Genomic DNA, 16,050 nt, shown 5'->3' on the forward strand with positions numbered 1-16,050 from the left:
GTTGGCTTCTTGCCAGGTGAATTACATCTCCTCCAACTTTCTTCAATAGCAGTAGACTGGATCTAAGGGAGGGCAATGGAGCCTTGAGTGTCTAACTTGCACTGCCTTACATACTGAACCCAAAGCTGCACAAGCATAAAATTGAAGTCAGTGGAGTTGCTTCAGATTTACACCAGTGTAAATGACATCAGAATCTGGTACCGGGGAGTCTAAGGAAGTCAAGAGGGAGTTTACCTTGACTGACAAACATTGAGGGACTGGAATAAACTGCTACTTAGTGTAGGGCACCACTCTGGACTCCTAAATTTTCTTCAAATTGCTCAGGGCAGATCTACACTACAGACTTCTGCCAGGACAGCTAAAGGAGTCAGGGGTGTGAAGAGGCATTGCTTAGTTCCTGTTTGATGCATTTATCATGATGAGCAACATAGCACAAATAAAGCAGCTTCTTCTTCTAATATAGAAGCTTCCTGTGTTGTTTTCCTCAGCCCTTGTCACGGTGGGTGAGTTTTACTGCTGTTTCATATTGGCAATAGTGAGACGAAAGACACATAAAACGTGTCCTGTCATTCAGTCTGTGTGGTGCTCTGTCTGGAGGATGGGTTTTATGACTGGTTGCATGTTGCTGTGTAGATTGGGACCCTTATTAGATTCTGACTGGCCTGTACAAAGGGGAAAGCTCCTTGTGTGCCTCCACCGTCTGTGCACTATCATAAAGGCCAGGCAGAACTGCAGTCCTTGTGCTGCTCCTTCCCTATACTCCTGGGAGTACACAGCAATCCCAGAGCGCACTGAGATGTTGGGGACATGACTCCCCCCCTTACCCACATATATATTCAGCTGGCAGCTGAATAAACTGCACCTCATAATTGGGCGTAACCAGTGTGGGGGCACAGCCTTTGCACAACTAGAAGTACGGGGAGGCTGACTGCCGTGCACTATTCTCTCTGGGCTGTGGTTGAGACACACGTGAAGAACAAATTATTAACATGATTGGGTGTGTAAACTTTAAAGAGGATTACAAAAAGTAGTATATCTTTCATTTAAAAGTGTTGGATGATGCTTTTGTTTTTGTCTCTTTTCCTTCTCAAACAGCTTCCAGGTGTGTATTTCCTAGTATTTTTATACAGTATAAGGTTGCATATTGTGTTAAATAACTGCACAGATTTCTTTAAAGGGGAGCCCCAAAGGGCTTTTGTAATGCTAAGGAAAAAGGAAAGCAGAACTGATTTTTTCCAATTGGAGAAGGCCAATGAAAAACACCTGGGAAATGATATAATTTCAAGCTAGAAGGAGAATATTATAAACATTGGCAAGGGGAGAAAAATTATTTTAAAAATGCAGCTGACAGTATCACTTTAACCTTCTGAATATTTTTTTTAAAAAATTATACCCTAGTGGTGTGAACATTTTCATACTGTACTGGCAGATTTAAAATGATCAGCTCGGTTAGATTCATTACTGGACTTCACTGACTTTGTCTGCCAGGAAGAAAGAGGTATGATGAGCTGCTTTTATTTCTGAGAGAGAAAATCTGGCAAGAAGGATCATGATTCACCATTGTCCTGCACCTTGCAACACCATATCAGAATGGTAGGTTTTTATACTCACTTTGTACTGGAGTCAAAGGTGCAGGGCAATGGCAAATTAGGTCCAGCACTGGTCCCATTATCTAGGCCTTATTAAAAAGATATAAAATTGTTTGTTTCTTTTCATCATCAGTTGCTCTTCTATCTGCTTTAGGGTCCAATCTCACAAACAGTACCACATGTAACTATCACAAATAGTCCTACTGACTTCAATAGAAATATTTATAATAGTATGTGTAGATTCAGGAGGCTCACAAGCATTTCTGGCAAAGTTGGCAGAGTTTATTGGATCTACCATATTCAGAAGCTCTGGCTGAAGGACTTTATAATCTGTTCTGGTGAAACTCTCCAAGTCAGCTAGCATCCTTATTTTTCTTTAATTTTCTTTTAAGCTTGGGGGAAAGAAGCAGGGGGGGAGGGGAAGGGGAGAGAGAAGCTCTAAAAAACAAAACCCAGCCTTCCTCCCCCACATAAATTAAGTAAGCTGCACTGTTCAGCTCACAAAAAGTCCGGAAATGCAAATGTAGTATATAGAAATAGGGCGGTAGCCCTTTAAATAGTTTTTGCAACCTCTATCAGCGCTCACCATGTTCTGTGTTTTTGAAACTGCCGGCATCCATTCAATAGTTAAGGTTCCATCTTCAGCTGGGCTGCACACATATCCCTGGTTTTTCACTGCACAGTAGGTCTGGTGTATTTTGCATTTAGGACCAGATTTTCCAAAGAGCTCAACATACAACAGCTTCCATTTAGGAACCTAACTAAGTGGCTGGCTTTCAAAAGTGCTCGGCAGCAACAGCTTCGCTCCCTGGGACTTATAGGGTGCTGACCTATTTTTTCAAAATCTGGTCACTATATTTAAGTGTCCAAAGGAGAGCTGAGCTCTTTGCTCTGGTGAGGAGCATTTTTGATGATCTTCCCTTTTTTCTGCTATCGTTACCAAATTAGTGCTAGACTGGTTCACCCAAATCAGACAGCAAATTTATTTACATCTGAAAGAGCCCCCAAATTTCAGATTAAAAACCAATGGTATGCACAGTACAAGTTATTATATCCATACATTTGGATAATCTTGGCACATATAAATCAGATCTTCACTGTATTAAAGAAAGTTAGTGATGTGTAACACAGTCTGTTTACAAATCCAGGGATAATTTCAGATTTTCTTGCAAGTAGTCAAAACACCAGAAAGTTTTAGCAGAGTTAGAGTAACATGTATTTACTACCAGATTGTATGGTTTTTTTTTTAAATTATGTAATCTACTTTATTTGTGTATCAGACTAGGCATATTCATGTAACTTTCAAACGCAGTACAGTGGAGTGTTTGCAGAATAGTAGCTGCAGTTCATCACATAAGAGTAAACAGCAAGAGTGATGCTGTTGCATAAACATTCATTAAATCTAGAAATACACATTGTGAATGTAATGTTGACTAAACTCCCAGGGAAGTACATCATTTATATTCAAAACCTAGCTCCATAATAAATACCCAGCTTCAAATCTTTGGGGTCACTAGCTTTCAACAGATATTTTAAAATGTACATTCACGGAGTAAACAGAATAGCTAATGGATTCCAGCAGTATATCAGATTTGTTACAATTATGGAAGTTTTTGTAATCAAATATTCATGCTTATAGTTATTATGCAATACTGAACGTTTTCTAACTTGTGAAAAAAACAAGAGTTCACTGAGAATTTGTGATAAGTGGACTGTTTAATCTGACAGGGGTGACCAAATTTTCCATGGATTATTTGCCATAGGAAGATGAAGAGATGCATTCCCAGATCAAGAGGAAAAAATGCAAAGGCACATTCATTTCAGTTTAAAAAAAAATCAGATACATCTCTTGATCTGGCTGCATATTTTATATTCTTTCACTCTTGTAAAAGGCCATCATTATTTCAATGAGATTGGTTTGCAGGTGTTAGGGTTGAGTATTGCAAAATACTGACTCGTATATTTCCACTACAGTAAGGAGGGGTTGAGTCACTTGACTACTCCTGGGGATGTTGGTAACAAATATGAGGACCAGTCCTGTACTTTGTATTCAGAAGAAACTCCATTTAAAAGTCAAATAATAGATTTACCTCAGAAAGGAGTGCAGGATCAGGTCCCTGGATTGTTTTCTTTGGGCCTAGCTTAGAAATGTTCTAGCACTGAAAATATTTAGTCCAAGATTCTAACACACAGTATGAATCTGTACAAAATATTTCAACACGAATGGCTAGGGGGAAAAATTAACGATGTAACCATGTTAGAATTTCTTCTAAAGCAAGGTTACAGAACTCATTCAAAAGAGATTTTCTTAACTTTTTATGTTATCTTTTTATGTGGTGGTGAGCAGATGTGATTAGCTGCAACATATAGTAGCTACACATCCATACCATTAAGAAAAGGAGTACTTGTGGCACCTTAGAGACTAACCAATTTATTTGAGCATGAGCTTTCGTGAGCTACAGCTCACTTCATCGGATGCATGCATCTGATGAAGTGAGCTGTAGCTCACGAAAGCTCATGCTCAAATAAATTGGTTAGTCTCTAAGGTGCCACAAGTACTCCTTTTCTTTTTGCGAATACAGACTAACACGGCTGTTACTCTGAAACCATCCATACCACTGTCTGCTCTAAGTATGTGGTCCCTGACGTCCAATTTCTTTAATACCTCCATGCAAGTCAAGATATGGAAAAGCACTAGAGCTGGTTCAGTACTATGCATGGAATATATTATTTGGCAAATGTCAGTGATATAGTTATCAACTATTAATTTCTAGTATTAAACCAACCAGCTCTAGTTAATCACATAAATGACCGTTCACTTTTTTCAAGGAGAACTTCTGTATTTCTGAGTCACTGAGACAACCCTCAGAAAAAGAAATCATGGATCTTCTGGATGCCACTCATTGGTTATTTTGTGTCTTCAGTACAGCACTGATTATAGCAAGCTAGATCAAGGAGTCTGGAATCTCTGAGATAGAAGTCTAAATAAGAATATGCATAGCACTCAGACTTTCAGTTTGAACCACATGGCTGAGAGGGAAAGAAGAAAATTTTGGGGGAACATTAGTAGACTCTGTTGTTCCATCCAGTAAAACCAGAGGCCAAATTCCACTCTCAGTTACACAGGTGGGGTTCGCACAACCCCACAATCAATGGGGGTTGCACCTATTGAACTGAGGCAGAATTTGCTCCCAAGATTATACAGCAATGAAAGGGACACTGGAGCATCATCAAGATTTTAGCTCATACCTTGTGAGAGAAGTGTATTCTAGCTGGCTCAGCAAAGGAATGGGAGCCTCTGAATACTAGCCGCATATCTGTCACCAGCTGCGTGTATCTTGCAGTCTTATCTTGCAAACTTAACTCAGGCAAAACTCCAGTACAAAGTACAAGTTGGGAACCACTGATTTAACAATAGTACAGGGCACAATTTTGATCCACAATGAAACTGCATAAGACTTGTATTGCAGTGTAAAATAACATTTAAATGGAGTAAGAGTTTCCATAGAAATTGCCATAGAACATCAGACCAGTGGTCTATCCTGGCCAGTATCCTGGCACAGACAGAACCAGATTCTTCAGAGGAAGATGCAGTAGGCAGTTATAGGATTACCTACTCCTAGTGACAGGTTTCAGAGTAGTAGCCGTGTTAGTCTGTATTCACAAAAAGAAAAAGGAGTACTAGTGGCACCTTAGAGACTAACCAATTTATTTCAGCATAAGCTTTCGTGAGCTACAGCTCACTTCATCGGATGCATCCGATGAAGTGAGCTGTAGCTCACGAAAGCTTATGCTCAGATAAATTGGTTAGTCTCTAAGGTGCCACTAGTACTCCTTTTCTTTCTACTCCTAGTGAAATCTCTTCCTAATCTTCCAATAGTTAGAAGCTGGTTTATGCCCTGAAGCATGAGGTTTTAATATTCCTGCCAACTTGTGAGGTCTTTTAATCTTTACTCTGTTACTCTTTTGATCCATATAAATATCTAATCCAGATTCCATGAAGTCAGAACGAGGTCCACAGGCTAATTGTGTGTGAAAAGTTATTTCCTTTTGTCAGTTTTGAATTTGACACCTTTCAATATCATTGTTTGTCCATTGTCCTTGTGTTACAAGAAAGGGTGAATAGAAGTTCCTAATCTACCTTCTGTAGACTATTTGTTATTTTTCATATATTTATCATGCTCCCTTTTATTTGTCTTCTCTAAGACAAATACCAATCTTTTGACTCTCTCACTCTCACTCTTTTTTATGCCCCCAATCATTCTCACGCATTCTCATCTATTTGTGCTATATCCTTTTGAAAACAGTGTTCTAGGTGAGCACATAGTGATTTATATTAATATACAAAAACATCATTTTGAACAAGTTAGGCTTACTGTAACGTGGCTGATGATAAACCTACAAAAGCAGGGAAATGAAAATTTAAGCCACCTAACAGCCCATACCCTCTTATCCACTCACAAGCACACACCTGACCATTATTATAGCTGCCATCCACCACAGACCATGCATCACAACCTCATCTCTGTGTTCTTTTGGCCCTTCTGCATATACTCCTTTACCAAATTCTTGTTCCCAGCAGTAGTAGTTGTGGATATTTGGTATAGTAGTTGTTTTGGAAAAGTCTATGTTGGGAAAGGGGTAGGTGCAAGAAGGATGGCGAAAGGAGGTTTGGAAGGCTGACCTCTTGTGAGAAGATCTTACCGAAGGCCTCTTGGAAGTCTAAATAAAATACGTAGTTGGTTCTTCTTTAGCCACCATTTTATTGACATATTCACAGCATTATAAGTTATTAGTGAGTTATGATTTTCCTTTGCAGAAGCCCTGACAATTAGGCTATACCATATCACGATTTTCTAGGTTTTATAATTCTATGTCAACTATAATTTCAACCAATTTACCAGGTACACAAGAAAGACTTCCTGGGCTGTAGTTCCCTGGCTCACCTATACAACCTTTTTATAATATAGATACAACATTTTATAACAAGATCTAATACCTAGAAATTGAAGCTAGACAAATTCAGACTGGAAATAAGGTGCAAACATTTAAACAGTGAGGTAATTAACCATGGGAACAACTTACCAGGGGTTGGGATGGATTCTTCATCACTGGCAATTTTTAAGTCAAGATTAAATGCTGTTCTAAAAGGCATGCTCAAATTCAAACAGGAATTAATTCAGGGAAGTCCTACAGCTTGTGTTATACAGGTCAGACTAGATGATCAAAGTGGTCCCTTCTGGCCTTGGAATCTATGAATTTATTATCCTCTAGTATAATAGGTATTTTAATGCAAGACTCCATATTTTTGCAAGCAGCTCAGCCACTTACTTCATTCTTAAGTTCCTTCAGAACTCTTGGGCATGGTGACCTGGTGCTTTTTAGTTTGTCATCAGTTTGTTCCTCTTTTTTGGCACCTCAGACAAGAGTCAAGTCAAGTCCTTATTTTCATTAACTGCTCTTTTTAACCAGAAGACTCACCAATTCTTTTGCAGGCTTCTTGCTTCTGATATACTGAAATAATTTCTTGTTAGTTTTTTTAATATCTTTACTCATTTGCCCTTCAAATTCTATTTCAGCCCTCCTAATAACCTCATTACATGTTGCCAGGTATAGTTTATGCTTCTTTTTATAGGCTTTACTAGAGTAGATTTTCAGTTTCTGCAGGATCTCTCTTTGGCTAGAATAACCTCTTGACCCTTGCCATATAGTCATATTAGTTTATTTCTTGCCTTCCCGCTTCCTTTTGTATTCAGAGGTATGCATGACTTCTGAGGCTCTGCATTGTTTCGTTAAGTAGCATCTAGGTCACGTCTAAGGAATTTCTCTTTTCTTTACTTTAGACTTCAGTACCATTTTGATTAAGTTCCTCATTTTTAAATACAAATCTTCCTTTGTAAAATGTAGTATCACTGGGCTAATATTTGGTAAATTGCCTCCTCCAAGGATGTTGAACTTAATTACATTGTGGACCAAGTTGTTCCAAATGCTGCCCTCAATTATGCTGGTGAAATCTAACTGCATCAGTGTAAGTGGGAACAGAATTCACCCCCAATCCTTCTCCCTCTGCCCCTTTTTTTTTTTGTTAAGATGCTTGAGAATTTTAGCTCAGATCCTCCTATTTTCCAAAGAGCTGGCTGGTGCATTCAACTGAACTGTGGGCCATCAGCTTTTACCTTCTATTGCAAAACCTACATAGAGACTGTTAAACAGCTTCCCATCTAGTATTTGCAATGGAAATAAGTGTATGTTGAAAGTAACCCTGCTGTTTGAAACAGTCAGTCTGTCCATAGAGGGTAGTTTCCAACACAGCCACTCTATTTTTCCCCCCAATTAGTTTCTTCTCTTTTTAGGGCCAAGTTAGGGGTTTAAATAACTTAAACGAGAAAGTATGTGGCCACCGACGAGCCACAAGGCCAAGTATGGCAATGAAGCTGAGCAACGCAACTTCAGAAGCTAGTTTCGCTCTCACAAATGGAAGTTTTTCCTGTTAAAAGATATTACCTCATCCACTTTCTCTCTTTAACAACCTTTCTCTATGTCCTGTAGCAGCTCCATAGTTATCTCTGTGACTAACTTCCTACTAGACACTCTATTTTCGACTCTTTTCTTTATCCTACCCAAGAAACACATCTTCTGGAAAATTCTCATGCAGATTTTTTCTTTTCGTGGAAAGTCTATGCATATTTGGCAAAGATACAGGGTAGGAAAATCTATTAGCAACTTTAGCCATCCTGGGTCTGATTCCTCTCACTTGCAACAATGTAAATCAAGAGTTAGTTAACTGGACTCAGTGGAATTACACTTCTCTAAAATTGGTGTTAGTGAGAGAAGAAACAGATCCAGGCTGTATGTAAGGCTGATTCGCCTGTCACACTAGGTTGCCAATCCTCCAGGATTGTCCTGGAGTCTCCAGGAATTAAAGATTAATCTTTAATTAAAAATTTCCTGGAGATTTCATCACATGACATTCATCCAACCAAAGTTGGCAACCCTATGTCACACTGAGGCACCTCAGGAGTAGCTCCATTTAAATCAACAGAATGCAAAATAAATGGAGAATTGAGCCCAACATTTATGGGTAGTCTTTGAAGGATTAGATTTTTAATCAGTAAATGTTGGTAAATTTCAATTTCACCATATATGTTGTTAGATGAGGCCCTGAAACATAAACTCTTGTATCAGAGGCCCAGTATGAGGCCTAAGGCCTGAACTAAAGCAATGGTCAAGACCTTGTTAACATAAAGTTAAGCTGTGAGCAAGAGGCAGGCCCTGCTCAGAGTCTGGCAAGGAGAGGGCTGATGTTGCAAAACACACATATCTACAAGGAACTGGACACTAGAGATATAAACATGTGCCAGGATGGTACCAGAACACTCCGCTACTAGCACATTCCATGCAGATAACAAGGAACATGCTGACCCATCCTAAAGACAGGGCAAAAGGGTAAGATGATGGATGGGGTTGTTTTGATCGAACCAACATGTACAGGGCGATAGGCAACCCCTTACTATGTAGAGGGGTTGTACCACAATAAGTCAGGAGTGAGGTGTAACTTGTTTGTACCTGTGTATAAGAATGTACCCCAAGGGGTTGCATTTGTCTGGCCTAGGGGGCAGTGGTAATTCCCGCCACTGACTGAGCCGGTCCATTGTCAGGAAGTACATATGTACTAGCAGAACTGTAGACATCTGATCTGGGGAGCTAGAGACTGTTTCATCTGGCAATAAACTGGCAGGATGCCTTCATATTTTATCGGAGTCTGTAGTCCTTGGGGTTTCTCTCGGGGTCTGCTGTGCCAGCTATCTGCACAGGGAGCGAACACACACATGCAGCCGACAGTTATTAACACTGGATAGAGCAAAGCACCACACTGGTGACGCTTGACAACATTCTGTGACACAGACTGACCGAACAATATTTCCACTGATAATAATCAGAATTAACAGGGAGGCAAAGAAAGAAAAATGCTGCTTGAGAACTAATTAGAGTTTGATATATAGATATTTACTTCATATATTTTGACGTGTGATGTTGAGCCCCTCATCTTGTGCAACTGTGAAAATGTAAATCAATAAAAATTAAAAAAAAATGCTTAAAAATAAACTAATATAATCCATCAAAATAAAATTCTGCCAAGCCCAATCCTTGTGTAATTATTTGCACCTGAACAAAGTGAGTGCAAGATGTTACAAAAGGTGCAAGGCAGTAGAGAATTAAGCACAATGAAGGGCTCTGGGAAGCTAAAATAATGGTAACTGAGGTACATGGAAATACTTCATAAGATTTTTCTGGGAAGCTTTAATAGATAGCAAGTTTGTCTATTGACTATTAAACTCAGTAGGTAGCTCAAATGCCCCATCTCTTGTAAGCATGTTTTTCAAGCTAGAGTCCTTGTGCATTTTCTAAGTGTTTTTCAATGATCATGCTCCCTATAACTCTAAATTTTCTTCACTTTTAAATTCTCTATTCCTATTTGTATAGGAGTACTAAAATGTCATCTTTCCAATCACATATGCTCTCCTGTCCCCAAAACACTTAATACTATTCATTTTCTTGATATTGCTGTAACAATTTCTCTTCATGTTAGAAGAAATTAATGGGGTATTATGGAATTTTTCAGTAGTCTGAAGGGTCTGATAGCATTTACTAGTAGCTAATAGCAAGAATAAAAGTTAGTGTATAGTACACTGCAAATTCTTAGGACCAAATTACCCTGTGACATTCCCCTGGTGTTATCTGGACTGGTGATCTACTAGGTCACTCCAATCCTTGACTCTGGGAGTCAGCCTTACCATGCTCTGCTGTGAGAGTCCCCACTCCTGGGCTGTTCACGCACAGTCTCTGGCATGTAAGCTGCTCCCGGCTAGTTGCAAGTGAATGACACTAGCCAATACCTCTGGTCCCAGACAACCCTAGGAACCTCCATCTTGCAGCGTCCAGTTATGCCCACTGGATACTGCAAGCTTATATGAGTTCATCGATTTAACAAAGAAATTGATATGTACCAGGTTTGTTATCCAAGGGAAGTCTCTGACACGCTTCAAACCAAACATACTGCTTCAGGTGGAACAAACAAATTTATTAATTATGAAACATATGTTTTAAGTGATAAGTCAAAGCATAACAAGTCGGATTTGGTCACATGAAATAAAAGCAAAACGCATTCTAAGCTGATCTTAATACTTTCAATCCCCTTACAAACTTAGATACTTCTCACCACAGGCTGGCTGGCTGCCCTTCAACCAGAGCTTCAGTCATTTGGTGGTGATGTTTGTAGATGGAGGTGGGAGAGAGAGGAAGAGCATGGCAAACGTCTCTCCCTTTTATCATGTTCTTTCTTCCCTCTTGGCTTTGACCCTGCCCCTTCAGAGTCAGGTGAGCATTACCTCATCGCAGTCCCAAACTGACCAAAGGAAGGGGGGTGGGGGGTGACTCACTCAAGAGTCCAACAGATCCTTTGTTGTTGCCTAGGCCAGTGTCCTTTGTTCCTGTGAGGCTGGGCTGGGTTTGTCGCATACATGCCCTGATGAGGTGTGAACTGCCTCTCTGCTCCTGGAGAGTTTTTGCCTGGGCTTGCTTTAAGCCATGAGGACACATTCTCAGCCTCATAACTATATACATGAAATTACAACCTATAACATTACTATAACAGTGCTCAGGGCATCACGAGCCTTCCAAAAGACAATGGACATGACAAACTTTGCATTAGATACAACACAATCATATTATAAGGATGAACATGGAGGTGCTGGGTTTTCCCCTGAGGTACAGAACATCACACCCTCCATCCAGGTAGATCCTGCTTAGGGGAAAAGGAGCTCTGCAAGTCTGGATTTGTGGATTTTTCAACTGATTTCATCAGTGGTGAGGGAACTTGCCGAGATCTATTAGTACATGTCCCCTGTGTCTCTGCACTGACTCCTGGTTCTACCCTTTCACCTGCCTGACAGTATAACACCAGCAGGATCTGTGGTTCCATGCTGTTCCCAATTGCTGTTTCACCCTAAGCTCCTCATCTCACTCTGGGAGTTTCAATGGCGTAGTAGGGGGGGAACCAGTGTAAGCTAATTCTAGGAGTGGGAGCATTAACTCATGCTAGGAATTCACTCAATCTTGGCCTCATCCTGGGACTAGTTCCCCAGTTGTCGCAACTTAGAGCGGCCTCGATCTTGCACTGAACTACTTGTGGCCTCATGGGACAGGTTTGCCAGACCCTTAATATATACAGCCTGCAGTATTTGAGATCTGCCTTTATTTTGACATTGCACATATACAGGAAGCAAGCACAGCCAAACAAAAACAACAATTACACAATGATATGCTGCAACACTTGTCAATAAACAACTCCAGATGGATTAAAGGAAAATTAATGCAAATAAGCCAGTCTAAGCACAATAATATAAATGATTTTAACACTGAGGATACGCTAAAATATTTAATTGTAGATCAGGAGTGGCAGCGATTTTTAAACCACAGCATGTAGAAGGAGGAATTGAATTGCATGCAATGGCTTTTCTGCATCCACTCGTAAACCGCATGGACACCACTTCTCCATGTCTAAATGTATTAGGACAAGGCTTTAACAAAGAGTGAATAAACCTATAATTAATAGCCTATGAAAGAATTAATTTACCTACAGCATGCTTGCCCTCAACGTTGTCTCTCAGCATAGTTTTTCCTTCTGCTTTCTTTTTTGTCTACATTTCTATCTTTAGTATACTTTATTGCTTTTCTGCTTCAACTCATTTTTGAGCAGGACATGAAATAAATTCTTTCAATATGTGTGGGTAGTAATTATTCTACTCATCAGATCAAGAATACATAAGCTATTGTAGCCAATGAATATCATCTCTGTGTGAAACAATGTATTTGTATCTCAGAAGTATTGCTTATTTTTTTCCTCTTTTCTTTTTCAGAGTTTATTGTGGTACTTTGTCTTCTTCATATTGCTTATCTTTTTCTGGAAAATTTCAGCAGAAAGATAGATAGATACAGGAAAACCAATACGGTAGGTACTGGCTTCCATCTCACACTATAAATGATATATAGTAATTTAAGAGAATGGAAGATATACTTTTAGGCTTTCACTTCAAAGAATTTCTTTTAGGGGAGATGGGTTAGTATATGGATGATAAATGACTAAAGTACACAAAGATAAAACAAAAACAGCCATTGAAGTTGGTAATAGTTGATTTCTCTGTAGGGCTTGAATTTGCAGGGCACTGAGCACTAGGGTCCTGATCCAGCAAAGCATTTAAACATTTGCTTAATTTTAAACTTGTCAGTAGTCCCATGGAAGTCAATGGGATTAAGTCGACCTAAATTACACAACTCCCGCTATGTGAATAATGTAGCTGGAGTCGATATAGCTTAGGTCGATTTATTGTTGTCTCTACACCGTGCTGGGTTGATGGGAGAAACTCTCCCATTGACTCACCTTATGCATCTCATTCCGGTGGAGTATTGGAGTCGATGGGAGAGTGATCTGCAGTTGATTTAGTGGGTCTTCACTAGATCTGTTAAAATCGACCCCCGGTGGATCGATCACTGCAGCGTTGATCCCCAGTAAGTGTAGACATACCCAGTGATTTTAAGTATTGACAATTGCCTCAATAAGGAAAACTACACCTTCATGTGACATCAGGTCTCGTGAGGGACATACTCTATATCCTCTATTCTTCCCAGAAGCATAGAGCAAATCTTCTTTCCAATAATAGTACGGAATGTGGAAGCTCCCAAGTTTCTCAAGCACCTAATTTCTATATATGCTCCTACCTGCACCCCTGAAAATTAGTGAAAACCTGCCATCCCAGCAAATCTACGAATGAGCAAAATACCTATAGTAATTCCATTTTGCGCTGTGAATTAATTAAATCTCACAAGCTGAGTATGGCATTACAGGTTTGAGTTCTGGGAGGCCAAATTTACCTGAAAGAGTTTAATAATTAAAAAAAAAATGAATAGCTACAATTTGCTGAAGAAAATGTGTATGGTTACATTTTTTAGGGTTGGAGTGCCACAAAAATTAAAGTGGCTTTTCAATCTGATTAATTCATTCAGAAAGATTCCAGTTGAGTAATTATCTACAATAAAGTTCTGTTGATGACAATAGCTAGAAATTGTCATTTCATATCAACTATAAATTATACAATATAATGGGGTCAGGTGCACATAAACTCAAAGTCGTCTGAAATACTCATATGATAATTTTGTGAAATAATAGCACTGAGATGGTGAAAACAAAAGCAAAGATAATAGTGAGGATCCTTTATGTTGCTGGACTGAAATACAGGATAAATGATTTTGCGTATTCATCCTGAGAAGTACATCCTAGATGGGCACTATCTGTTTATGGCATGAGCAACGTCAATGAAGCTACGACAATTTCCATCAGCTAAGAATTTGGCCTGGAAAATCTAAACTAAGCACAAGTTTGCTTAAATAGACTCTGTGTGGCAGGAAATAACTATCTGGGTTGCTGTCACGGGAGCTCCAGCAAACCCTGCAGGCTGAATTCATCAAAACCTTTTCTGAAACCAGGAAATAACATTTTTAAAAGATTGTTGGCAGGGCACCAGAGTGGTACATGAAGAAGAGAATTTAAGTTCAGCAATGCCCAGGGGAAAAGACATAGTACCAGCAATAAACCATGGATAACAGACCATAAGTTGGGGTTAGCAGAGGGAAAACTGAAGGAATCCTGCACCAGAAAATATGCCACAGTTTACATATACATCATAGGGTCCCCTTCTGGAAAGCAGCCAGTTGACCATAGTTGCCGTTTTCAAGGGGATAATGACCTAAAACATTCTATTAGACTGCTTATAGGAAATGTAAAAACCAACCAAACAAAAAAGGAGCTTTCACTTTAATCCCATTGAACAACTCTCAGATTGATTTCAATTGTGACAGAAAAGAAGCCCATGGGAGCCACAGATACTCAGCACTTCTGAAAAATAACCTTATTTAGGTGCTCAAATATAAATGCCTAATTTTAGGCCCCTAGGTTTGAACATTTAGGGTTAAGTGATCTACTCAAGTTCACCATGAATGAATGCTGGGAATAAAACAGAGGTCCAGTCCATTGCCCTGTCTATTGGATCACACTGCCTTTCTTATACTTCAGATGAAAAGCATTTCTTGCTGTAAAAATGAGGAAAGAAAATGATGTCTCACACTGACAGATAAGGGCCCCAGTTCAGCAAGATATATAAGGACATGCATAACTTTCAGCTTGTAAATCACACTGATTTCATTGGGATGATGCATTTGCCCAAATTAGGCATGTGTTTAAGTGCACTGGCTGAATAAGGGCCTATTTCAGGACAATAAAAATATGTGCCTGCTTATCATCTGATTTAATTTCTGAGAGTTAAGTCTTATTATAACAATTTAATTTGGTGCTGTATTTAAGGAACTATAAATAAACATTGGGGGAGGGGAAAGAGTCTTGGGCTAATAAATTCACTCATTTTATTTTTTCCGATTCTTGCTTCCTCCACCTTCTTTGTCTAACGGTACATCTATATTGCATAAAGGTATGCTTTTTAACTCAGGGAAGCTAACCGAGGTTAAAATAGCTGTGATGACATGATAACTCTGCCTTTAACTCAGGTTGGCACCTTGAGTAGAACCCCAGGCTACCCCTATAGGTTTTAATTTGAGTGGCTAACCTGAATTAAAAGTACAGTTGTTGTGTCCTCACTGTTATTTAAAAGCAGGTTAGCTAAGCAGTGAAGACAACTGTACTTTTAACTCAGGTTAGCAGCTCAAGCTAAAGCCTATAGGGTAGCCTGGGGTTGAACTCAAGGTGCCAATCTGAATTTAAAGGCACAGTTACTATGTCATCACTGCTATTTTAACCTGGGTTAGCTACTCTGAGTTAAAACAAAAACAAAAAACACCCACCTATTTTTGCAGTGCAGACATACCTGAGTACTTTCTTGCCTTCTTCTCTCAAGATCAGATTGCCCATGAATTTTAAAAATCCTTATTTTGTAATCTGGCTACATTAAACTTTCACTCTATAGTAACAACGAAATTCACAGATTTTTAATATTACCCATTATGCTTTCTTCATTGAAAAGACCATTGCAGAATCAGGTGAGAAGCCAATAAAAGCAGAAAATCCAAAGACAGTGGGGAGACAGCACCACTTTTAAAGGATCTCCATTGACAACTACCTCAGCAACTTCAAGCTTGTGTCTTCCACAAAAAGGGTAAGTCAGAAGCTTCAAGCAATGCTAGATCAGAGATCACATCTAGTCTGAATTCTTAATATACGGTGAAAGTTACAAACAGCTTCCCTTTTAGGGTGACCAGAGGTCCTGATTTTATAGGTACAGTCCCAATTTTGGGGTCTTTTTCTTATATAGGCTCCTATTACCCCTCCACCCCCGTCCCGATTTTTCACACTTGCTGTCTGGTCACCCTATTCCCTTTGCTGATGCTAAGCACA

The sequence above is a fragment of the Eretmochelys imbricata genome, chromosome 2 (assembly GCF_965152235.1).
Source record: "Eretmochelys imbricata isolate rEreImb1 chromosome 2, rEreImb1.hap1, whole genome shotgun sequence".
Classification (NCBI taxonomy): domain Eukaryota; kingdom Metazoa; phylum Chordata; order Testudines; family Cheloniidae; genus Eretmochelys; species Eretmochelys imbricata.